Source organism: Pithys albifrons, chromosome 3 (assembly GCF_047495875.1).
Source record: "Pithys albifrons albifrons isolate INPA30051 chromosome 3, PitAlb_v1, whole genome shotgun sequence".
In the NCBI taxonomy this organism is placed as follows: domain Eukaryota; kingdom Metazoa; phylum Chordata; class Aves; order Passeriformes; family Thamnophilidae; genus Pithys; species Pithys albifrons.
In genome coordinates, this window is record NC_092460.1 from 46,522,112 (window position 1) to 46,546,463 (window position 24,352).

Here is a 24,352-nt window from a genome sequence, read left to right on the forward strand (position 1 = left end):
GTGCTGGGAATAATTGTGGGAGGAGATATCCCAGCTCAGAGCAGCATGTCCCAATGGAAAATGCCAGATTTGTATGGGGTTTGTGCCCAGGGCAGAGAGGACCTGGCAGGAGAAATGCAGTGCCCAGGCTGATGTGCTGGAGGGCAGCAGCTCAGGGTGAGCAGCAGGATGTACCTGGGCAGCCCAGAGGGCCCTGGGAAGCATAACACAGTGAATTGCACCTTTCTCTAAAACAGTGGGATTTAGGTCCATGAAAACCGGATGAACCCTGAAGAACACCTCTTGGGATGTGTCCCTCTGTCACAGGTTCTCCTTGGAAAGGTCACTGATGGAGGCTGTCTCAGAGCCAGGATGTGCCCCTCTCAGCCTGGCTTGTCCCAGACAGTGTCAGCCCATTGCCCAAGTGCAGCAAGAATTAAAACCAGCCTTCTGCTTCCCTGTGGGCACCAACCACAGAGGCACCAAGGGATTGGGTTTGCATTGCTTGGGGATTCCCTGTCCTTGGAATCAGGATGAGATCCTGAGCAAGGCAGAGTGAGAGGGAAGTGTTTCAGCCTTTCCTTCCAGTTCACATGCCAAAAATAATCAGAGTCCCAAGCTGTCAACATAAAGTTGGTTTAAAACCAAAAATCAGAGAAGGTTAACTGTGACCAAGAAAAAAACAGAGGTAGAGAAAATAAACCCCTTTCAACAAAACTTCTGCCTTTATTAAGGAGGTCCATCTAAGTAGGGTTTCACATCCTGTGGCTTTCTGGGTTTGATGGAATTCCTGTAGGTCCACAAATGTCCCAAAGCAGCTTCACCCTTTCTGTTCCCTCTGATGCAGAGCTGCTTGGGTCTGCTGCTTGCTGAAGGCTCCAAGAGAAGTCCTGTGGCTCCCAGGGAAGAGCTGTTTCCCTGTCCCATGCCTTCAGAAGGGCCCATGAAACAAAGGGGGTGTCCTGTAGAAGCTGGAATATGAAAGTAGAAGGACAGCCCTCAGTAACACCCACAGAGAGAGCTCTGGCACTCCCTCCTGGAAATTTCCTATTTTTCAGCCAAGAATTGAAGACTGATGAAGATTCCTCCCAGGGAAAAGGTGCCAGGATACAAAGCGATTGCTACTTTTATAGTGTTAATGGCACAGAAATCATTCGCACCTGAGATCCCAAGGCTGCCACCTTTTGGCTCTCAGGTGCCAATGATGCTGTGCCATTAACATTAAAAAAAACACCCAAACCCTAATCCTAAAACAAAAGAGAAGCCAAACCCTAACCCTAGCCCTAACTCTAACCCTAACCCTAATCCTAACTGTAACGCTAACAGTAACCCTAACCCAGGAGTTGGGAGTGGAGAGAGGAGGGGGTCTGGCAGAATAGAGAGAACTAGGCCAGCCCTTTCTGGGCTGGCACCTTTCCTCTTTCGATTCCTTTTCGAAGAGGAATCTTCATTCGTCTTCAATTCTTGCCTGAAAAATTGCAAATTAACAGACACTCTGGTGCCAAGGAATGTTTGAGGTTTGCACCAAGACAAAAGCTGACAGCTTTGGGCTATCAGGAGCCAGTAATATAGTGCCATTAACAATAGAAAAGCACACTAACCATGACTCTAACCCTAACCAAAATCGTAACCCTAACCCTAATCCGAACCTAAATTTAACCCTGAGTATTTGCCGAATTGCAGGCAGGGAAAGGGGTGGGGGTCCAGCAAAATAAAAAAAGTATAGGCCATGCCTTTGTGTCCTGACACATTTTTCCCAGCAGGAATCTTCATTCATCTTGAATTCTTGGCGGAAAAATGGCAATTTCCCGGCCCCATTGGTGGCAAGGTATGATTCAGCTTTGCACTAAGATAAAAGGTGGCAGCCTTGGACTCTCAGGTGCCAATGATACAGTGCCATTAACAGTATAAAAGCAGACAACATTCTCCCTGGGAGCAATCTTTGTCTGTCTTCAATTCCTGGCTGAAAAATTGGAAATTAACAGACACCCTGGTGCCAAGGAACGCTTGAGCTTTGTGCCAAGATAAAAGGTGACAGCCTTGGGCTATCATTGTCAGTAATGTAGTGCCATTAATAGTAGAAAAGCACACTAATGATGACCCTAACCCTAACCAAAATCCTAACCCTAACCTAAATTTAACCCTAACCATTTCCCAAATTGCAGGATGGGAAAGGGGTGAGGGTCTAGCAAAATAAGATATATAGGCCATCCCTTTGTGTCCTGACACATAGTCCCTGGGAGGAATCTTCATCCATCTTCAATTATTGGTAGAATAATGGAAACATCCCAGACCCACTGGTGAAAAGGAATGCTTGGCATTTATGCCAAGATAAAAGGTGGCAGTCTTGGGCTCTCAGGTGCCGATGATGAGGTTCAATTAACACTAGAAAAGCAGCAATCCCTTTGTGTCCTGGCACCCTTTCCCTGGGAGGAATTTAGGTCCATTTTTATTTGTGAGCTGAAAAATGGCAATTCTGCAGACCAGCAACTTGCCAAGAACAATTCGGCTTAGCACCCAGATAAAAGGTGGCAGCCTTGGGCTCACAGGTGCCAATAATGCTGCGCCATTAACACTAGAAAAGGAGCAATGTCTTTGTGTCCTGGCACCTTTTCCCTAGGAGGAATCTTCATCCGTCTTCAATTCTTGGCTGAAAAATGGCATTTTCCCAGACCCGCACGTGGCAAGAAAGATTGAGATAGGCACCCAGATGTGACAGCGTTGGGCTCTCATGTGCCAATGATGCGGTTCGATTAACACTAGAAAAGGAGCAAACCTTTTGTGTCCCGGCACCTTTTCGCTGGGAGGAATTTAGGTCCATCTTCAATTCTGGACTGAAAAACGACAATTTCCCAGAACCGTATATGCCAAAAATGATTAAGCTTTGCACCCAGATAAAACGTGGCAGCCTTGGACTCTCAGGTGCCAGTGATGTGGCCCCATTAACACTGGCAAAGGAGCAATGGCTTTGTGTCCTGGCACCTTTTCCCTAGCAGGAATCTTCATCTGTCTTGAATACTGGGCTAAAAAATGGCAATTTCCCAGACCCGCATGTCCCAAGAACAATTGAGCTTTGCGCCCAGATAACAGGTGGCAGCTTTGAGCTCTCAAATGCCAGTAATGCTGCGCCATTAACCCTAGAAAAGCAGTAATGTCTTTGTGCCCTGGCACTTTTTCGCTGGGAGGAATCTTCGTCCATTTTCAATTCTGGGCTGAAAAATGGCAATTTCTCAGACCCACATGTGTGAAGAACCATTGAGCTTCGCGCCCAGATAAAAGGTGGGAGCCTTGGGCTCTCAGGTGCCAATGAAGCGGTCTGATTACCACTAGAAAAGCAGTAATACCTTTGTGTCGTGGCACCTTTTCCCTGGGAGGAGTCTTCGTCCGTCTTCAATTCTGGGCCGAAAAATAGCAATTTCCAAAACCTGGTGTTCATGGCAGGTGCGGATCTCAGAAATTGCCATTTCATCCCAGAATTGGAGACAGACGAAGATTCCTCCCAGGGAAAAAGTGCCAGGACAGAAACCGGGTCCTCCTTTTCTAGTGTTAAGGAGACCGCATCATTGGAACCTGAAATTCCAAGGCTGCCACCTTTTATCTGCATGCAAAGCTATGTCATTATAGGAAGGTACACAAATGGGAAATTGCCATTTTTCAGCCCAGAATTAGAGATGGTCAAAGATTCCTGCCAGGGAAAAGGTGCCAGGACAGAAAGCCATTATTCCTTTTCTAGTGTTGATGGGGCCACATAGTTGGCACCTGAGAGCCCAAGGCTGCCACCATTGATCTGGGCGCAAATGTCCGTCATTCTTGGCAGGTTCGTATTCGGGAAATTGACATATTTCAGCCCAGAATTGCAGACGAACAAAGATACCTGCCAGGAAAATGGTGCCAGGAGAGAAAGCCATTGCTCCTTTTCTGGTGTTCATGGGGCCACATCATTGGCACCTGAGAGCCCAAAGCTGCCACCTTTTATCTGGGCGCAAAGCTCTGTCGTTCTTGGCAGATGTGTGTCCTGGAAACTGCCATTTTTCAGCCAAGTATTGGAGATGGACGAAGATTCCTGCCGCGGAAAATGTTCCAGGAGAGAAAGCCATTGCTCCTTTCCTAGTGTTAATGGGTCCCCATGACTGGCGCCTGAGAGCCCAAGGCTGCCACCTTTGATCTGGGCGCAAAGTTCTGTCATTCACGGCAGATGCGTGTCCGGGAACTTGCCATTTTTCAGCCCAGATTTGGAGACGGACGAAGATTTCTGCCAGGGAAAAGGTGCCAGGACAGAAAGCCATTGCTCCTTTTGTGCTGTTAATGGGGCCACATCATTGGCACCTGAGAGCCCAAGGCTGCCACCTTTTATCTGGGTGTGTGCTGGTTTAAAGGTGAACCAGCAGGGGAAATGAACTCACCACGAGAGAGATTATAAGTCAGACCTAAAATTTAATAATAATATTACAATAACAACACTGACACAAAAGGGGAATTGCTTTCAACTCACAAAACCCAGCAGTATAACCCAGTGTCCTGGGGCACAAACCCAAGGGGGTTTGTTTGCCCTTGTGCTGAGACCCCTGTGGTTCCCCCAAGTCCAGAGCAAAAGGAAAAGAAAAACCTGTTGGTGCAGGCGAGGGCTGTGGTCTGGGCGAGAGCAGGGATCTCCTCCTGTCAAGGTCCTGTTGCTGCTCTGGATCCGACGAGAAGTTCCCAAGGTCTTCTTACCCACCACTTATGTACCCTCAGGGAGCACCCAGTCCCTCCCCCTGAGCGGGGACTCACACAATGGGTGATAAACTCTGGGAGCCAGGGGGTGTTGAGCTGTTGATGGCCCATTAGCAGCTCCGCCCCCCTCAGGCTGGGTGTGAAGGTGATAATGGCTCCCTGGGCAGCTGCTGCTAATGGCCCATTGTCCTTGGGGAATGAATAGAGGGGGTAGAATACACAGCTTTGATCACCCCCACACAGAGTTAGCTGGTCCCTCCTACTGAACTAGGACATTATCCACCCCTTATTCTACTCCATCTAGTCATTCCCAAATTAATCCCCTTTTTACCTATACATGTATATACACATATATACAATGAAACATTACAAACTCTTCTCGCTCAAAATTAGGTCCCCTTGTGGTACACAAGGTGTTTCTCCATCTTTTTGCATTACCCACCAAGTGCAGCCAGGTCCTTGAGCAAAGACAATCTCTCGGATGGGTTTGCCTTTGTTTGAGGTGGGATTAACCCAAACAGTCTTTCCTAACATACCTCTCATATGGACCACAGGGACTTTATCTCCATCTACAGTATTCAAGAGTTCTGATTGGGCAGGGCCAGCTCGATTGATGGAGCCCCGGGTGTTGACCAACCAGGTGGCCTTTGCCAAATGCAGCTCCCAGTGTTTGAAAGTTCCCCCACCCAACGCCTTCAAGGTGGTTTTCAGCAGTCCATTACATCGCTCAACTTTCCCAGCAGCTGGAGCATGGTAGGGGATATGATACACCCACTCAGTGCCATGCTCTCTGGCCCAGGTGTCTATTAGGCTGTTCTTGAAGTGGGTGCCATAGTCAGACTCTATTCTTTCTGGTGTGCCGTGTCTCCACAGAATTTGTTTTTCAAGGCCTAGGATGGTATTCCGGGCAGTGGCGTGAGATACGGGGTATGTCTCCAGTCATCCAGTGGTTGCCTCTACTATGGTCAGCACGTAGCGCTTGCCTTGGCGTGTTTGGGGAAGTGTGATGTAGTCAACTTGCCAGGCTTCCTCACACCTGTATTTCGACCACCGTCCACCATACCATAGAGGCTTCACCCACTTGGCCTGCTTGATGGCAGCACATGTGTCACAGTCATGGATAACCTGTGAGACACCATCCGTGGTTAGATCCACCCCTCGGTCACGAGCCCATCTGTATGTCGCATCTCTGCCCTGATGGCCAGAGGCATCATGGGCCCATCGAGCTAGAAACAATTCACCTTTATGCTTCCAATCCAGATCTACCTGAGATATTTCAATCCTGGCAGCTCGATCCACCTGCTCATTGTTACAATGCTCCTCATTAGCCCAGCTCTTGGGTACATGAGCATCTACGTGACGGACCTTCACACTCAGCTTCTCTACGCGGGCAGCGATGTCCTGCCACATCTCAGCCGCCCAGATGGGTTTCCCTTTGTGCTGCCAGCTGGCCTTTCTTCAACGCTCCAGCCATCCCCACAGAGCATTGGCCACCATCCACAAGTCAGTGTAAAGGTAAGAGTCTTGGCCACTTCTCTCGTTCAGCGATATCCAAAGCCAGCTGAACAGCTTTCAGCTCTGCAACCTGACTTGATCCACCTTGTCCTTCAGTCACTTCTGCAACTCGACGTGTAGGACTCCATACAGCTGCTTTCCATTTCCGGCTTGTCCCTACAATGCGGCAGGAGCCATCTGTGAAGAGAGCATATTGCTTCTCCTCTTCTGGTAGCTGGTTATATGGTGGGGTCTCCTCAGCTCGTGTCACCTGCTCCTCTTCTTCAGCGGACAATCCAAAACTCTCACCTTCCGGCCAGTTGGTGATGATTTCCAAAATCCCAGGGCAATTAGGATTCCCTATCCGGGTTTGCTGCGTGATCAGAGCGATCCACTTACTCCATGTGGCATCAGTGGTGTGATGGGTAGAAGGAGCTTTTCCTTTGAACATCCAGCCCAACACTGGTAGTCAGGGTGCCAGGATGAGCTGTGCCTCAGTGCCAATCACTTCTGAGGCAGCTCGAACTCCTTCATAAGCTGCCAGGATCTCTTTCTCAGTTGGGGTATAGCTGGCCTCAGATCCTTTGTATCCCCGACTCCAGAATCCCAGCGGTCATCCTTGAGTCTCCTCAGGTACTTTCTGCCAGAGGCTCCAGGATGGGCCATTCTCCCCGGCTGCAGTGTAGAGCACATTCTTCACATCCTGTCCTGTCCTGACTGGCCCAAGGGCTACTGCATGGGTAATCTCCTGTTTAATCTGCTCAAAGGCTTGTTGTTGTTCAGGGCCCCACTGGAAATCATTTTTCTTCCGTGTCACAAGGTAGAGAGGGCTTACAATCTGACTGTACTCAGGGATATGCATCCTCCAAAAGCCCACGGCGCCTAGGAAAGCCTGAGTTTCCTTCTTGCTGGTCGGTGGGGACATAGCTGCTATTTTGTTGATCACCTCTGTTGGAATCTGGCAACGCCCATCTTGCCACTTCACTCCTAGGAACTGAATTTCCTGAGCAGGTCCCTTGACCTTACTTTGTTTAATGGCAAAACCAGCTCTTAGGAGAATCTGGATTATCTTCTTTCCTTTCTCAAAAACCTCCCCTGCTGTGTTCCCCCATACAATGATGTTATCGATGTACTGTAGATGTTCTGGAGCCTCACCCTTTTCCAGTGCAGTCTGGATCAGTCCATGGCAAATGGTGGGACTGTGTTTCCACCCCTGGGGCAGTCGATTCCAGGTGTACTGCAGCCCATTCCAGGTGAAAGCGAACTGCAGCCTGCACTCTGCTGCCAACGGAATGGAGAAAAAGGCATTGGCAATGTCGATGGTGGCATACCACTTGGCTGCCTTGGACTCCAGCTCATACTGAAGCTCCAGCATGTCCGGCACAGCGGCACTCAGGGGGGGTGTGACCTCATTGAGGCCACGGTAATCCACTGTCAGCCTCCACTCTCCACTGGACTTTCGTACTGGCCATATAGGGCTGTTAAAGGCTGAGTGAGTCTTGCTGACCACCCCTTGGCTCTCCAGCTCACGAATCATCTTGTGTATGGGGGTCACAGAGTCTCGGTCAGTGCAGTATTGCCGACGGTGCACTGTGGCTGTGGCCAGCGGTACCAATTGTTCTTCAACTTTCAGCAGTCCTACAGCAGAAGGGTCCTCTGAGAGGCCAGGCAAGGTGCTCAGCTGTCTGATTTCCTCTGTCTCCACAGCAGCTATGCCAAAGGCCCAACGCAGACTCTTTGGGTCTTTGAAATATCCATTCCTCAGGTAGTCTATGCCAAGGATACATGGGGCTTCTGGACCAGTCACAATGGGGTGTCTATGCCATTCCTTCCCAGTCAAGCTGACTTCAGCTTCCAGTACAGTCAGCTGTTGGGATCCCCCTGTCACCCCAGAAATAGAGATGGATTCTGCCCCAACGTATCCTGATGGCATCAACGTGCATTGTGCACCAGTGTCCGCTAAAGCTTTGTATTTCTGTGGGTCTGATGAGCCAGGCCACCGAATCCACACAGTCCAATAAACCCGATTGTCCCTCTCCTCTACCTGGCTAGAGGCAGGGTCCCCCTAGTTCTGGTCATGGTATTCACTGCGCTCTCCCTGTGAATATGACCGGGAGGTTCCTTCAAGAGGATCAGGCATAACATCATTGTTCCTATACTGTCTGGAGCCTTGCCCACAAGAGACCGGAGCAGCCTTCAACCTTGAAGAATTCCCTGTGTTAGTTGTGCCTCTTTGCAATTCACATACCCGAGCTGCTAAGGAAGAGGTGGGTTTCCCATCCCACTTCCTCATATCTTCTCCATGCTCATGGAGGTAAAACCACAGATTGCCGCATGGAGTGTACCCTTTCTCCTTAGCCGGAAGACGCCTGCTTCTGATGGCGGAGACTCTCATTTGTTCTGAAGAGATATGGAAGAGTCCTTCCTTAATCTTCTCTTCCAGTTCAGCCAGTTTTGTTTCCACAGCTGAGACGTGGGCTCGTAATGGAGCAGTGACAGTGTCTTCATAAATCCTGAGTTTGCCGACCAGTGCACCCACCTTGTCTTCTCCCTCTCTCCACTGCAATGTTGCAAGATAGCGAGAATACATTTCTGGCCCAAGTCGTGCAAATTTTAACCACATCTGGGATGTGCACTGGACACCATCTGGACTTTTAGGGAATCTCTCATCCTCTGAAAAGATTATCTCCAGTACGGCTAATTCCCTTAAGCACCGGATACCTTGTTCCATCGTGTTCCACTGTCCTTGCTGTACGTGGAGGTCCTCCTTACAAAGATATCTCTCTCTCACGCTTGACAACAGTTGCTGCCAGAGGCTGAGAGTTTCCTGTCTCTTTCCAATGCCCTGATCAATGACAACATCTCGAGAAAGGGATCCCAGCTGCCTTGCCTCACTCCCATCTAGAATTGTATCATTGGCTGCAGCATCCCAGATTCGAAGTAGCCAGGTCAAGATGGACTCATTTGCCTGTCGTGTGAACTCTCTCCGGAGCTCACGCAGCTCTCCCAGGGATAGGGACCGGGTGATTATTTCTGGCTCCATTTCTTCTGCTTGAGGTGAAGGTCCTGACTCTTCCTCGTCATGCGCTATACGAACTGATTTGGTCTTTGATTTTCTTTTCTGGACAGGGGCAACTGCTATCGGTTTCTGTTGTCCTTCTGGCTCAGTCATGGTCTGGGTGGACATGGTGCTGGTTGATGTATCTCCCTTCCTCTCTGGCTCAGTCATGGTCTGGGTGGACATGGTGCTGGTTGATGTATCTCCCTTCCTCTCTGGCTCAGTCATGGTCTGGGTGGACATGGTGCTGGTTGATGTATCTCCCTTCCTCTCTGGCTCAGTCATGGTCTGGGTGGACATGGTGCTGGTTGATGTATCTCTTTCCCTCTCTGGCTCAGCCGTGGTTTGGGTGGACATGGTGCCTGTGGATTTGCTCCTTTTCTCCTCCTCCTGATGATGCTGTACCACACCAAGCAGTGTGCAGTAGGCAGTGGCCATGGCCCAGCGGGTTGCTGTGAGCTGCACATCTCTGGGACTGCCAGAGCATCTTCCTTTCACATAGCATTTTGGCAGGGTCCTGCAGTTGTTCCAGGGTGAATTTCCAGATCATTTGAGGAGAGAAGGTCTCCAAATACTGGCCCATATCTTCCCAATTCTCGTGCCACTCAACATCATCCACTCTCAGGGCAGGCCTCCAGCAAGTCTCCTTAGAAAGCCCAGTTCTGACCCTAAACATGGTGTATACAGTACAGAGGAGACAAAGCAACACTAACAGCACTAACAGTAAGATTATGCTGTCCTTAACATCAAAAGGAAGCTCAATATTTTCAATGATTGTTGCAGCAGAGGTAAAAAGGTGGAAGTAACCATCTCCGCCTGTTTTCCCCACAGTCTGGGTGCTATTTTTAATGAGACCCCAGAGGTAACAACCCAAACCAGGACAGGCAAACCAGACTGAATATACATTCACAATGAAATTCATTGCTTCTGATGCTATGACAACATAAACATAGTATATTAATAAAGCAATTTTGATTCTTCTCCTTGGTATTAAAGAGAGCATCAAAAAAGGCACATGGTTCCCCATGTGTCGAAATATGAACAGGCCCAGATACACCATCCACATGAATACATCAAGCAACATGGTAGTCAGGGAGTTTCTGTATCCAAATACACAAAATGAAATTGTAATTCTGACTTCTCTCTCGTGGCCCCACATTGGGCGCCAAAAGATGTGCTAGTTTAAAGGCGAACCAGCAGAGGAAATGAACTCACCACGAGAGAGATTATAAGTCAGACCTAAAATTTAATAATAATATTACAATAACAACACTGACACAAAAGGGAAATTGCTTTCAACTCACAAAACCCCAGCAGTATAACCCAGTGTCCTGGGGCACAAACCCAAGGGGGGTTGTTTGCCCTTGTGCTGAGACCCCTGTGGTTCCCCCAAGTCCAGAGCAAAAGGAAAAGAAAAACCTGTTGGTGCAGGCAAGGGCTGTGGTCTGGGCGAGGGCGGTGATCTCCTCCTGTCAAGGTCCTGCTGCTGCTCTGGATCCGACGAGAAATTCCCGAGGTCTTCTTACCCACCACTTATGTACCCTCAGGGAGCACCCAGTCCCTCCTCCTGAGCGGGGACTCACACAATGGGTGATGAACTCTGGGAGCCAGGGGGGATTGAACTGTTGATGGCCCATTAGCAGCTCCGCCCCCCTCAGGCTGGGTGTGAAGGTGATAATGGCTCCCTGGGCAGCTGCTGCTAATGGCCCATTGTCCTTGGGGAATGAATAGAGGGGGTAGAATACACAGCTTTGATCAACCCCACACAGGGTTAGCTGGTCCCTCCTGCTGAACTAGGACAGGGCGCAAAGCTCTGCCAGCCTTGGCAGATGCGTTTCTGGGAAATAGCCATTTTTCAGCCAAGAATTGGAGACAGACAAAGATTCCTGCCAGGGAATAGGTGCCAGGAGAGAAAGACATTGTTCATTTTCTAGTCTTAATGGGGCCACATCATTGGCACCTGAGAGCCCAAGGCTCGCACCTTTTATTTGGGCGCAAAGCTTCGTCGTTCTTGGCAGATGCGTGTCCAGGAAATTGCCATTTTTCAGCCCAGAATTGGAGACGGACGAAGATTCCTGCCAAGGAAAAGGTGTCAGGACAGAAAGCCATTGCTCCTTTTCTAGTCTCAATGGGGCCACATCATTGGCATCTGAGAGCCCAAGGCTGCCACCTTTTATCTGGGCGCAGTGCTCCGTCGTTCTTGACAGATGCGTGTCTGGGAAATGGCCATTTTTCAGCCCAGAATTGGAGACGGACGAAGATTCCTTCCAGGGAAAAGGTGTCAGGACACAAAGCCATTGCTCCTTTCCTAGTGTTAATGGGTCCCCATGATTGGCACCTGAGAGCCCAAGGCTGCCACCTTTGATCTGGGCGCAAAGCCCCGTCGTTCTTGGCAGATGAGCGTTTGGAAAATTGCCATTTTTCAGCCCAGAATTGGAGACAGACAAAGATTCTTTCCTGGGAAAAGGTCCCAGGAGAGAAAGCCTTTGCTTCTTTTCTAGTCTCAACGGGGCCACATCATTGGCGCTTGAGAGCCTAAGGCTGCCACCTTTGATCTGGGCGCAAAGCTCTGTCGTTCTTGGCAGATGCGTTTCCGGGAAATGGCCATTTTTCAGCCCAGATTTGGAGAGCGACAAAGATTCCTCCCAGGGAAAAGGTGCCAGGACAGAAAGCCATTGCTCCTTTTCTAGTGTTAATGGGGACCCATTGTTGGCACCTGAGAGCCCAAGGCTGCCACCTTTTATTTGGGCCCAATGCTCCGTCGTTCTTGGCAGATACGGGTCTGGGAAATTGCCATTTTTCAGCCCAGAATTGGAGGCAAAGATTCCTCCCAAGGAAAAGGTGCCAGGACAGAAAGCCATTGCTCCTTTTTTGCTGTTAATGGGTCCCCATCATTGGCACCTGAGAGCCCAAGGCTGACACCTTTGATCTGGGCGCAAAACTCCGTTGTTCTTGGCAGATGTGGGTCGGGGAAATTGCCATTTTTCAGCCCAGAATTGGAGACTGAGGAAGATTCCTGCCAGGGAAAAGGTGCCAGGATAGAAAGGCATTCCTCCTTTTCTAGTGTTAATGGGGCCCCATCATTGCTACCTGAGAGCCCAAGGCCGCCACCTTTTATCTGGGTGCAAAGCTCCGTCGTTCCTGGCAGATGCATCTCCAGGAAATTGCCATTTTTCAGTCCAAAATTGGAGATGGACGAAAATTACTGAGAGGAAAATGGTGCCAGGAGAGAAAGCCACTGCTCCTTTTCTAGTCTCAATGGGGCCCCATCACTGGCACCTGAGAGCCCAAGGCTGTCACCTTTTATCTGGGCGCAAAGCTGAGTCGTTCTTGGCATATGCGGCTTCGGGAAATTGCCATTTTTCAGCCCAGAATTGGAGACGGACAAAGATTCCTGCCAGGGAAAAGGTGCCAGGACAGAAAGCAATTGTTCCTTTTCCACTGTTAATGGGGCCACATCATTGGCACCTGAGAGCCCATGGCTGCCACCTTTTATCTGGGCGTAAAGCTCCGTCGTTCTTGGCAGATGCGTGTCCGGGAAATTGCCATTTTTCAACCCAGAATTGGAGACGGACGAAGATTGCTGCCAGGGAAAAGGTGCCAGGACAGAAAGCCATTGCTCCTTTCCTAGTGTTAATGGGGCCCCATCACTGCCACCTGAGAGCCCAAGGTGCCACCTTTGATCTGGGCAGAAAAATAAAACTCCTCCTCTCTACCTCCCAACTTGCCAGAAAGGCTCTTCATGTTCGAGATGCTACTGTGCTCTGTAATACTTAGGAATTCCTCCCTGGGTGTGGGAAAGAGATCCAAGCCCAGTCACAGCTCTCCAAGTGGCATTCTGCCCCTCCCAGTGGACAGACTTGTGGTGGAAAAAATAACATAGGTGTTGACATTCCTATTGACCAACCTCCTCGTAGTGCATTGCATTGTTGCTACCTAAGTGACTGAGGCTTCTTTAGCTTGACCTCTAATTAGAAAGACCTTCATCACATCGAGCAGATGCTTGTAGGTTTGTGTACTACCTGTAAAAATAAAGATTTACAACAGATATGCTTTGAGGGACCAAATAGTCAACACCCTAAAAGTAACATTGAATTTTGGCTCAGAGTAGAATTCTCACCCTGCCTGCCTCCCCTTCTGTACCTGGAGCCCAAAACAGAGATAGCAATCCATCTTGTAAGCAAAAAAGCAAGAAGCCACAAGATAAAGGATTACTACAGACAAAAGCTTTCATCCAGCTCCAAGTACTGACTCACCTTCTCCCTGGGCTGCTTCAGCTTCTCTTCTTCTGGGGTATTTCTTGTCTGTTTGCCAGCAAAAAAACCCCAAACAACGGATTAGTCAGGTCACCCAGGCACTCGCTAAAAGCTTAAAAATTTACCAGTTCTCATTTCCCCTTTGGAAATGAACACTCTTCCAACCACAGCCTGCAAGAAGACAAATGACAGCTACCCTTCAAGGCCCTGCTTTACAAGTCCCATCAGCTCCACAAAATGCATCTCTAAGGACTGCGCAGAAGTTCGGGACAGCTGCCCCATCTGATATGACTCTAAAGCCATTGCCTCAAGAGGTGAATACAATCCATGTGTTAACATTGCACTCTGAGCAACATTCTACCTCCCCACCCATCTACAGAGCAGGGCAGAGCAGCTCCAGGCCAAGCGCAGACAGACAGCTCGTACCTGTGAGAACACGAAGCGTGCAATACCAGTGTGAGACAAACCTGTCACCAACAAGAATTGACCCCAGTGACAGAAAACACAGACAAGACAAAGGACTTGACACCGACCAGAACTGCTCCGCCCTGCACACCCTGCCCCAATAATAAAAAGCAAGATAAGGTCCCTTGATGTGCCCTAAGGACCTGTTCTGAGATACCCAGTTCACTAGCCTGCCTTGAAAAATGCCTCCGAGCAATGCGCAAACTTGCACCTGACTTCCATCTCCTCTCTAGGTCGCAGCCATCCACTTATCTTTCCCAGAGCTGGGGATACAAATCCATCTTTGACACAAAGCAAGTGTGTCTGGGCTGGCTCAGAGGTTCCTGAGGTCTCCCGGTTACTTCCTTACTCACCTACAAGAAAGAAAACTGAAATCAATGAAGTACTGTCTTGGTTTGAGATAAGCAACTGCCAACCCCCCCAAGCACAGAGAGAAAAGCCTCCCTCCTAACACCAGGGAAAGGGAGGAAAAGAGAGGGGAAAGAAAAAAAACACTTCAAACTGCATTTATACTAAATCTACATATATTTTTCACAGAAGAGACAATTAGAAGAGAGTACAAATATACACTCACACAAGTCTACAACAACAAGTTCCCCACGTCAACTTCTTAACAAACACACAAATTCTACTGTCCTAACTACACATTACTTAAGAAGAAGCTTATTCCCCAGGGAGACAAACCCAAGCAGAAAGGAGAGACCCAGAACAACACATTTTACTTTCCTGAGGTACCCTGTGAGCCAGTGGTGGGCCTGGTCCTCTCCATCCCCCCTGGGACAGCATCGTGCGTCCTCTCCAGAGGAGGGCTGAGAAGCGACTGACTTAACCACTCCCACACTGGTTCCTCCTTCCCTGGAGATGATGTCATAATGTGGTATGGAATACAAAATTACTGGCTAGAAGAGGTCAGCTGTTAGCTCAGCCCAGCTCAAGTCAGCTGACAGCTTCGGCCTAGTCCAGACTTCAGGGCCCAAATCTAGGCCCACCTAGGTGAACCCATAACATTCTCCACCCCTTATTCCATACCATATTATGTCACTCATATCTTAGGTTCTCATGCTTAAACACTTATTTTTTTTTTCAGGGCTGATTTCCACCCCTCCATAATGTGGCTAAGAGTCCATTAGGATGGGGTAGATATTTCAGATGGAAACAAAGCAGGTCATCTCAGGTTATCTTATCTGATGGTTCATGTCTTTCAATAGGGTTACCATCCTCTCTTCAGGAGTCTCTAGTTTCCCACTGGGGTTAAAATAGTGTTCACAGTCAGATCCACCCCTTGGCCTCATCCACCTACAGGTGGTCTGAGGCATCATAGGCCCACTGAGCCAGGAACAACCCTCCCCCAGCCAGTCCAGGGTGTGATGTTCTTCATTGGCTCGGCTCTTGGGCACATCAACACTCACACGATGGGTTTTCAAAGATTCAACTCAAACGGCAGTGTCCCACCACACATCAACAGCTTACACAGGCTTCTCTTCATGTCTTTCTCCTCGGTCACACAGAAGTACTACAGTTCACCATGTGAGCCATCCCCCTTAGCAGCAGTCCTAACAGCTTTGGCAGCCTCGGAAGCAGCCCCGACAGCAGCACAAGCAAGCAGCAGAGGCAGGAGCAGCCCCGGCGGCTCGCAGCCCTGGCTCGCTCGCGGCCTCTCACGGCTCGCGGCCTCTCACGGCTCGCGGCCTCTCACGGCTCGCGGCCTCTCACGGCTCGCGGCCTCTCACGGCTCGCGGCCTCTCACGGCTCGCGGCCTCTCACGGCTCGCGGCCTCTCACAGCTCGCGGCCTCTCACAGCTCGTGGCCTCTCATGGCTCACAGCCTCCCATGGCTCGCAGCCTCCCCCGGCTCGCTCGCAGCCCTGGCAGCAGCCCTGCCAGCGACAGCCCCGGCTCCTGCGGGTCGCTCAGCACTGCGGGCGCTGGTTCTGGGTGCCGCATCTGTAGGGTTCTCTGCAGGGGGTTCCGCAGCTCCTCTTTTCCCTGTTCACTGGGGTCTCACAATGGCAAGCACGCTTCACAACTGTGGATAACTTTAAGAATAATGTTCACGGTTAAATCCACCCCTCGACTTTATCCACCTGCAGGTGGCCTAAGGCACGATGGGCCCATCGAGCCAGGAACACCTCCTCCCCATGCCAGTCCAGGTGAGATGCTCCTCATCAGCTCGGCTCCTGGGCACATCAGCATTCACATGATGAGTCCTCAGGGATTTAACTCAAACAGCCGTGTCTTGCCACACACGAACAGCTTTCATGGGCCTCTCTTTTCTGCAGTGGCTACAGTCACAGCAGGCACCAGTCGAGCTGTTTGAACTCACAAAGACAGTGAAACAGTGAAAACGAGCATTCAACAGCAAGGGAGAGTTGTGTTGTTTACATTTTCTGTTCTGGATGTACTTAAACAAAGCACTTATCAATCTATGTTTCTACAACAATCCTCCCGGGAAGCCTGCTAAGATTCTGGGACACCTGCCAAGGTCCTCCGTCGCTCCCGAGTTTCCCGGCCAATGCACCATTAACTGTCTTGGTTTGAGATAAGCAACTGCCAACCCCCCCAAGCACAGAGAGAAAAGCCTCCCTCCTAACACCAGGGAAAGGGAGGAAAAGAGAGGGGAAAGAAAAAAAACACTTCAAACTGCATTTATACTAAATCTACATATATTTTTCACAGAAAGAAAGAGACAATTAGAAGAGAGTACAAATATACACTCACACAAGTCTACAACAACAAGTTCCCCACGTCAACTTCTTAACAAACACACAAATTCTACTGTCCTAACTACACATTACTTGAGAAGAAGCTTATTCCCCAGGGAGACAAACCCAAGCAGAAAGGAGAGACCCAGAACAACACATTTTACTTTCCTGAGGTACCCTGTGAGCCAGTGGTGGGCCTGGTCCTCTCCATCCCCCCTGGGACAGCATCGTGCGTCCTCTCCAGAGGAGGGCTGAGAAGCGACTGACTTAACCACTCCCACACTGGTTCCTCCTTCCCTGGAGATGATGTCATAATGTGGTATGGAATACAAAATTACTGGCTAGAAGAGGTCAGCTGTTAGCTCAGCCCAGCTCAAGTCAGCTGACAGCTTCGGCCTAGTCCAGACTTCAGGGCCCAAATCTAGGCCCACCTAGGTGAACCCATAACAAGTACTTGGGCAGCACAGAGGCCAAATCCCAACAATTCCACAACTTACCGCACCCTGAAGCATGCCAAGGTCCTAGGGTCACCGGCTCTGACAGGAGTTGGAGGCTGCAGCTGTCACCTCGGGAGATACCTTAGCGAGCAAGAGACAAAGTCAGGTAACACTTCTGAACATTCACATTCCAGCTCCTCCTCGCTACCTCCCAACTCACCTGAAAGGCTCCTCTTGTTCCAGATGCTACTGAGCTCCCTAATACTTAGGCATTCCTCACAAGGTGAGCTGCAGACTGCTGAACGCCATCGGACCCCTCACTGATGTGTGGCTACGCCCATCCCAGTGGACAGAATGGTGCTGCAAACAAAACACAGATGCTGAGGGACATACTGACCTACCACCTCATAGTGTGTTGCATTACTGCCACATAAGTGTCCAAGGCTTCTTTACCTTGACATCTAATTGGACAGACCTTCATCACATTGAGCAGACGCTTGTAGGTTTGTGTACCACCTGTAAAATAAAATTCACAAGAGATGCATATAGTTTGATCAAATCGACAACAACCTAAAAATAACAATGAATTCAGACTAGGAGTAAAATTCTCACCCTGTCGGTCTCCCCTTTGGTACCAGGAGTCCACACCAGAGATTGCACCCCGGCTTGAAACTAAAAAACAAGACACCACAAGATAAAGGACTCCTACAGACAAACGGTTTCATCCAACTCTTAGTACTGACCCACCATCTTCCTAGGCTGCTTCAGCTTGTCTTGTTCTGGGGTACTTCTTGTTCAGTTGCCAGCAGACAAAAAAGAAACAACAGATTAATCAGGTCACCCAAGCACTTGCTAAGTGCTTAATAATTTAAAAGTTCTCCTTCGGAAATGAACACTCCAAGCACAACCTGCCATAAGACAAATGACAACTCCTCTTCAAGGCTCTACTAAGCAAGACCTATTGGCACCACAAAATGCAGCTCTAAGGACTGCACACAAGTTTGGGACAGCTGCCCCATCTGATATGACTCTACAGCCATTGTCTCAACAGGTTAAGGTAATCCACATGTTAACATTACACTCTGAGCAATATTCTACCTCCCCACCCATCTACAGAGCAGGGCAGAGCAGCTCCAGGCCAAGCGCAGACACCTCATACTTGTGAGAACACCAAGCTTGCAACACCATTGTGAGAGAAAACTATCACCAAAAAGAATCGACCCTACTGACAGAAAACACAGACAAGACAAAGGACGTGACACAGACCGAAAGTGCTCTGCCCTGTACACCAGACCCCAATGACAAAAAGCAAGACAAGTTCCCTCGATATGCTCTAAGGACCTGTTATGGCATATGCACTTTGCTAGACCACCGTGAAAAATCCCTCATGGCAAAGCACAAACATGGACCCGACTTGCATCCCTTCACTTATCTTTCCCAGAGCTGGGGATGTGAATCCATTATTGACATAAGGGAAGACTGTCTGGGCTGGCTCAGAGGTTCCTGTGGTCTCCAGGTTCCTGTCTTACTTAACTGCACAAAAAACCCCAAACAATAAAATGAACGACTTCAGCAGCACATAGGCCAAACTCCAACAATTCCACTACTTACCATCCCTGAGGTGTGCAAAGCTCCTCTCCTGTGGCTTCACCCACCCTCTCCTGCCATGATGAAGAGCCCCAGGTTTGAGCAGTGAGAATAACAAGGGCTTGGAGCAGCCCCAGGTGTGAGCAGTGAGGATAATGAGGGCTTGGAGCAGCCCCAGGTGTGAGCAAAAAGCATGACAAGGATGACTTTCAAAAACAAAGACTAAACCAGATTCCAAGACTCTTAAGCCAGCACTGAGAGATAAGAACTCTGGGGCCATAAAAACAATGCTGTAACAATAGAGTCCCATTCTGTAACTGCAGTTGGATTCATGCAAGACCATAGAGACTAAAGTGGAGCTGTAGAGACTGAGCCCAGAACTGACAGCCTGCACCTCCAAGACCAGAGAGACTAACATGGAGCTGTTAATGGCCCAGCTCAGAAAGGGAAGCTGATAATTCTCACCACATAGAGACTAAATCAGAACCAGAGTATCTGAATCCCCTGCTGAGAGCCAATACATTCAAGACAGTACAGGTAGCTAGAACCAAAGAATCCCTACCCAGAACTCAGGTGAAACTTTGCAAATCATAGAGACAAAACCCAAACTGCAGGTTCCAAACCTGTAAATGACAGCCCATGCCTCCAAGATCATACAGACTTAACCAGAACCACTGAATTCAAAGCTCAAAGCCCCTTAAAGGCCTTACTATCATCTGGGACTCTTTCCTTATTATCTTAATTAGCTGTTTCTGTTCATGAGGCTACAGGCAGTCCCTGTGACCATTTGGTGATTCCCACAGGCACATGTGCTCAGTTCTGCTTTAAAAGAGAAGGTGCATCAAAACTACTCCCAGAAATTCCTCCCCTCCTGTCCCTGCTCTGCTGCACTGCCCAGGCCTGGGTCAGGACAGAATAAGCACTGGCATTCAGGGTGAAGAACGCACAGTACATGTCACTGTCCTTTTTCTGCTTCCCAGTGCTGCCCTCCCAAGGAGAAGCATTTCCCAAGCAGTGACATGACAGATGCAGGAGTTCTGGGTGGGCACAGAACAAAAAAAACAACTGTCTTTGTTCTTAAATAAAATGAACTCTTTGTTATGAAGTCCTAACAGGTATCCAGCCCCTCAGTAAAATGATGCTCAGAAGAAAAACCAAAAAACCCCCAAACCCTCCACATGCCTAAATTCCTGCAAAAGACTCTCCACATAATATTAGTAGAGATAAATAAAGAGATAAAGTAGCCCTTTTACTAGAAGTTTCCAAGTGCATACCAATAGTATGCACCTGAGCAGCAAATAAACGTTGCAGTTTCTGTAACTCAAAATAATTAACACACGCAATATCTACAGCCACCTCATGGTAGCATTTTCCCCTGCTACCCACTCCCAGAACTTCTCAGAAGTGCCACTTGGAGCTCCTTCCAGGGCTCTGAACTTAGCCTTCCCTTTTGTCTTCAAACTATCTTATTGTCTCAGTCCGAGTTCTTGCAGGTGTTCCTCAACACAACATGCCCTTGGTCATATGACAATAAAGTCCAGGAATGTGTGAGAAAGGGCTTAGTAACTTTTAAACACCACCCAAACTGTGAGACACTCAGGAAAACTTCTTTAACTTACATAACTCAATAGGAAGATCTGCACAATGCACACTAAAATCCTTAGGCATCACCTTCAAAACCACAGAGACGAAACTCACACTTATTCACCTTTTTTATGTCTAATTCTCCCCATCTTCTGCCATGAATTACTTTTTTATGCAGCTTTGTAGGTTGTTGAGCTTATTCCACCTCTACCCTCAGGACAAAAAACTCAACTTCTTACCTGGAGTGGTCCTTTTTAGTGGACACAGCAAACGAAGAAAAAAAAAAATCACCATCCTCCTTAAGAGCCAGATCATTTGCCCATCCCAAATTCAAGCCAGAGAATCAAAGTTAATGTAGCTTCTTAGTGAGCCTTTATACCTTCTAGGCTTTGGCTCCTTCCTTGCCCAGGTGCATCCTGGAAAGCGGACTGGGTGTGGCCAGGGGTATTTAAGACCCAGCCTCAGAGAGGGGGCTCATTCATCTCCCGAACTTCAATGAGTCAAGAGTTCTCCTTTTCTTTCTTTAATTGGGATATTAGGCGTTCCATCAGCTGTTTTAAATGAGTTATTTGGTCTCTGAGAAGCAGCATAGTATTTGGAAATGAAGAGGATGCCCTTAAATTCAGAGGTATTTCAGTTAATAATTAGTTTATTAATTTATTTCTAAAGTAATAACTTTGTGCTCTGTGTTCAGAGGTGGTAGGGCACTCTTGTAATTTTTTTTTTTAGTCACAGTGTGTATTTCTGCTTTTCTAGGTTATTTCCATTACATTTGGGTCTCTTTTTCATCAGCTTTCTAAAGTCTTGAAGTGAAGTTACTGCATGTTGAAGGTGGCTTCATGCACCTAGGTTTCCAAGTTGTTAGTTGGGGGCTGTGACCCAGAGAGGGATGGAGGAAGGGAGGAAGAGTTAGGATACTAGCTTTGGAATTACCAGTAAGGAGAGCAGTGTCCAGGAATAGCTCTCTAAGTGCCCATGAAGGGATCCACTGACTTTTTAGATGTGTCATTTAGATTCGTCTCTCACCCAGATATTCTCTGAGGTGACAGTCACAGCCTCTGACTTTTGCTGTAGCTTGTGATCTGAACACCTCATTGCACTTAAGAAATAATGAGTAGCAGAACAGTTGGGTCTATTGGCTGATGGGCTGTTAAACACATGCATCACTTTTGGTTTTCTTTCTTATAGGTTGTCTGAAAATAACCCAGCAACCACAGGAACATCTAAGCCAGCTGAGGCAGCCTTCCTTCACATCAAAGACAGATTCACATCCCCAGCTCTCCAAAAGATAAGTAGAGGGCTTTGACTGGGAGAAGGGATGAGAGGGGAGTGTCCAAGTTTGTGGTTTGTTGGAAGGGCTTTTGAAATGGGTGTAGGGGAAAGGGACGCTGTGGGGTGATAGCCCTGATAACCTCTTGATGGGTTAAAGGTAACACCTGAGTTCCTGGAGGAGTGCTCTCAAAACTGTCAGTTGGTAGTGGTTATACAGGAAGGGATAAAGAATCCAAGTGGCTTCCTAAAAGTGCTTAAGCCAAACAGATAGGATTAATGGAGAATGGAAACTTATGGAGATAGCCTGGCCTTTTTTTGCCATATCCATGGAGACATGGGGATCCAACTCTTAGACCTGTGTCACCTGTCTATCACCCTAGAAAGTATTACTGACTATAGCCATTCAAATTGCTTGGGGAAAAAAGGATAACAAGAGATTGGATGTGAGCTAAAAATGGGGAGAAATGCCATTCATCTGTGGGGGTAGCCAGTGAGCTGCCCTATCTCCTCCCACCTCCTTTGTTGGGGGTAGGGGTTTGCTTTAAGGTGTGCAGTCCCTTATCTTAGTGAGTTAAAATGTTTGCTAGTGGGAAGAGGCTGTTTTTTTCTTTCAGCTTTTTGCCTTGTGTTAACTAGTGTGTTTAAATTGTTTTTCTAGTCTTGGTGAATTAATCTGTTGTGGTGGAGGAGGCTGTTTGAGTTGTGCACTGAGGCTCAGGTTGCTGTTCTTTTTGTGGAGTGTGTTTCCGGGTTTGGATTTTTGTTATTACTTGAGTACAACCATTCAGATTAAATGTTATCACTGACAACATGTTAGAGCTGGTCCAGTTTGTAGTGCTGGAAGCAATACAACTTGTAAGGAAACTTAACAGAGAAGGTTCTCACTTGTTATGAAGTGGGGTCTCATATCAGAGTATCAAAGGTTCTTCCAAATGGTGAATGTGTTCAGCAATGTCTCTTTAAGTAAGACACGGAAGGGTTTGGGCTTTCCAACATTCTGGGGATATTTATAATTAATAATTGTGTATTAACTGGTGGGTCAAGAAACCTTTGTATGTACTGCTGCGCTGTGCTGGGGTGGGTCCGGGGGGCTGCACTGCCACCATATTGTGCTGTGCCAGGGTGGGTCGAGGTGCTGTGTTGTTCCCATGCCGGGGTGGGTTGGGGGGCCTGTGCCATGCTGGTGTGGGTTGAGATGCTGTGTCATTACTGTGCCAGGGTGGGTCGGGGGGCCTATGCCGTGCTGGGGCGGGTCAGGGGGGCTGTGCTGCCACCATACTGTGCTGTGCTGGGGTGGGTCAGGGGGGCTATGCTGTGCCGATGCAGGGGGAAGGGGGTGGGGTGGGGTGGGTGTTGAGGTGCTGTGTCATTACCATGCTGGGGCGTTGTGCTGTCACCATACTGTGCCATGCCGGGGTGGATCTGGGGGGCCTGTGCTGCCACTGTGCCGTGCCAGGGTGGGTTGGGCGGCTATGCTGCTACTGGGCCATGGTGGGTCAGGGGGACTGTGCCGTGCCAGGGTGGGCTGGGGGGCTGTGCTGCCACTGTGCTGTGCTGGGGTGGGTCCAGGGGGTTGCTGTGCCGTGTCGGGGTGGGTTGGGGGTGCTGTGCTGCTGCTGTACTTTGTCGTGCCGGGGTGGGTTGGGGGGCTATGCTGCCACTGTGCTATGCTGGGGTGGGCTGGGGGGACTATGCTGCCGCTGTGTTGGGGTGGGTCGGGGGGACTGTGCCGTTCCAGGGTGGGTCAGGGGAGCTGCACTGCTGCCGTACTGTGCCATGCTGGGCTGGGTTCGATGGCCTGTGCCATTCCCGGGTGGGTTGGGGGGCTGTGCTGCCACCGTGCCAGGGTGGATCTGGGGGCTGTGTCGTACATCCTCCAGTTTACAATCACAATGTCTTTGCGGCCCATTCCGAAAGGGCTTACCTTTTGTTCAGAAAACTTACACAGCTTCAGAGGGCTAAAGCCACCCCTAGTGAGGTAATTAATGAGGTTGTCATCTTCAGTATCCTTGTGATTAATCTGCCAGTATTACAAGGATCAGAAATTCAGACTCGACCTTTTCTGTTGGCAGGTACAGTGTGGCCTTCCTTTGGCAATGGAGGAGCATTCAAGGCAAGTCAGGGAGTTAGGGAGGAGGAGCTGGGATCTAAACTTTCACAAATGTTATCTGGCTTTGTCTCTCACTCACTAAGGTATCCCCTTAGGTGACAGCTGCAGCCTCCAACTTCAGTCACAGCCAATGACCTGAGGCCTTGACACACTTCAGGGATGGTAAGTTGAGGAATTATTGGGGTTTGCTCTCTGTGCTGCCCAATTTCTTCACTAATTTCGTTTCTTGTAGTTGAGTAAGGCAGTAACCGTGAGACCCCAGGAACCTCTGAGCCAGCCCAGACATGGTTGCTTTGTGTCAAAGATGGATTTGCCTCCCCAGCTCTGGGAAAGATAAGTGGAGGGCTGTGACCTGGAGAGGAGAGGGGAGTCAGGTTCAAGTTTATGCCTTGCCAGGAGGGATTTGTCAAGGTGGTCTAGCAGAATGTGTATCCCAGAACTAGTCCTTGGGGCGCATCAAGGGAACGTGTCATGCTTTTTATTACTGGGGTAGGGTGTGCAGGGCAGAGCAGTTCCGGTCTGTGTTAGGTCCTCTGCCTTCTCTGTGTTTTGTGTCGTTGAGGTCAATTCTTGTTGGTGACAGGTTTGTCTCACAATGGTGTCACACGCTTGGTGTTCTCACACGTATGAGGTGTCTGTCTGTGCTTGTCCTGTAGCTGCTCTGCCCTGCTCTGTAGATGTGTGGGTAGATAGAAT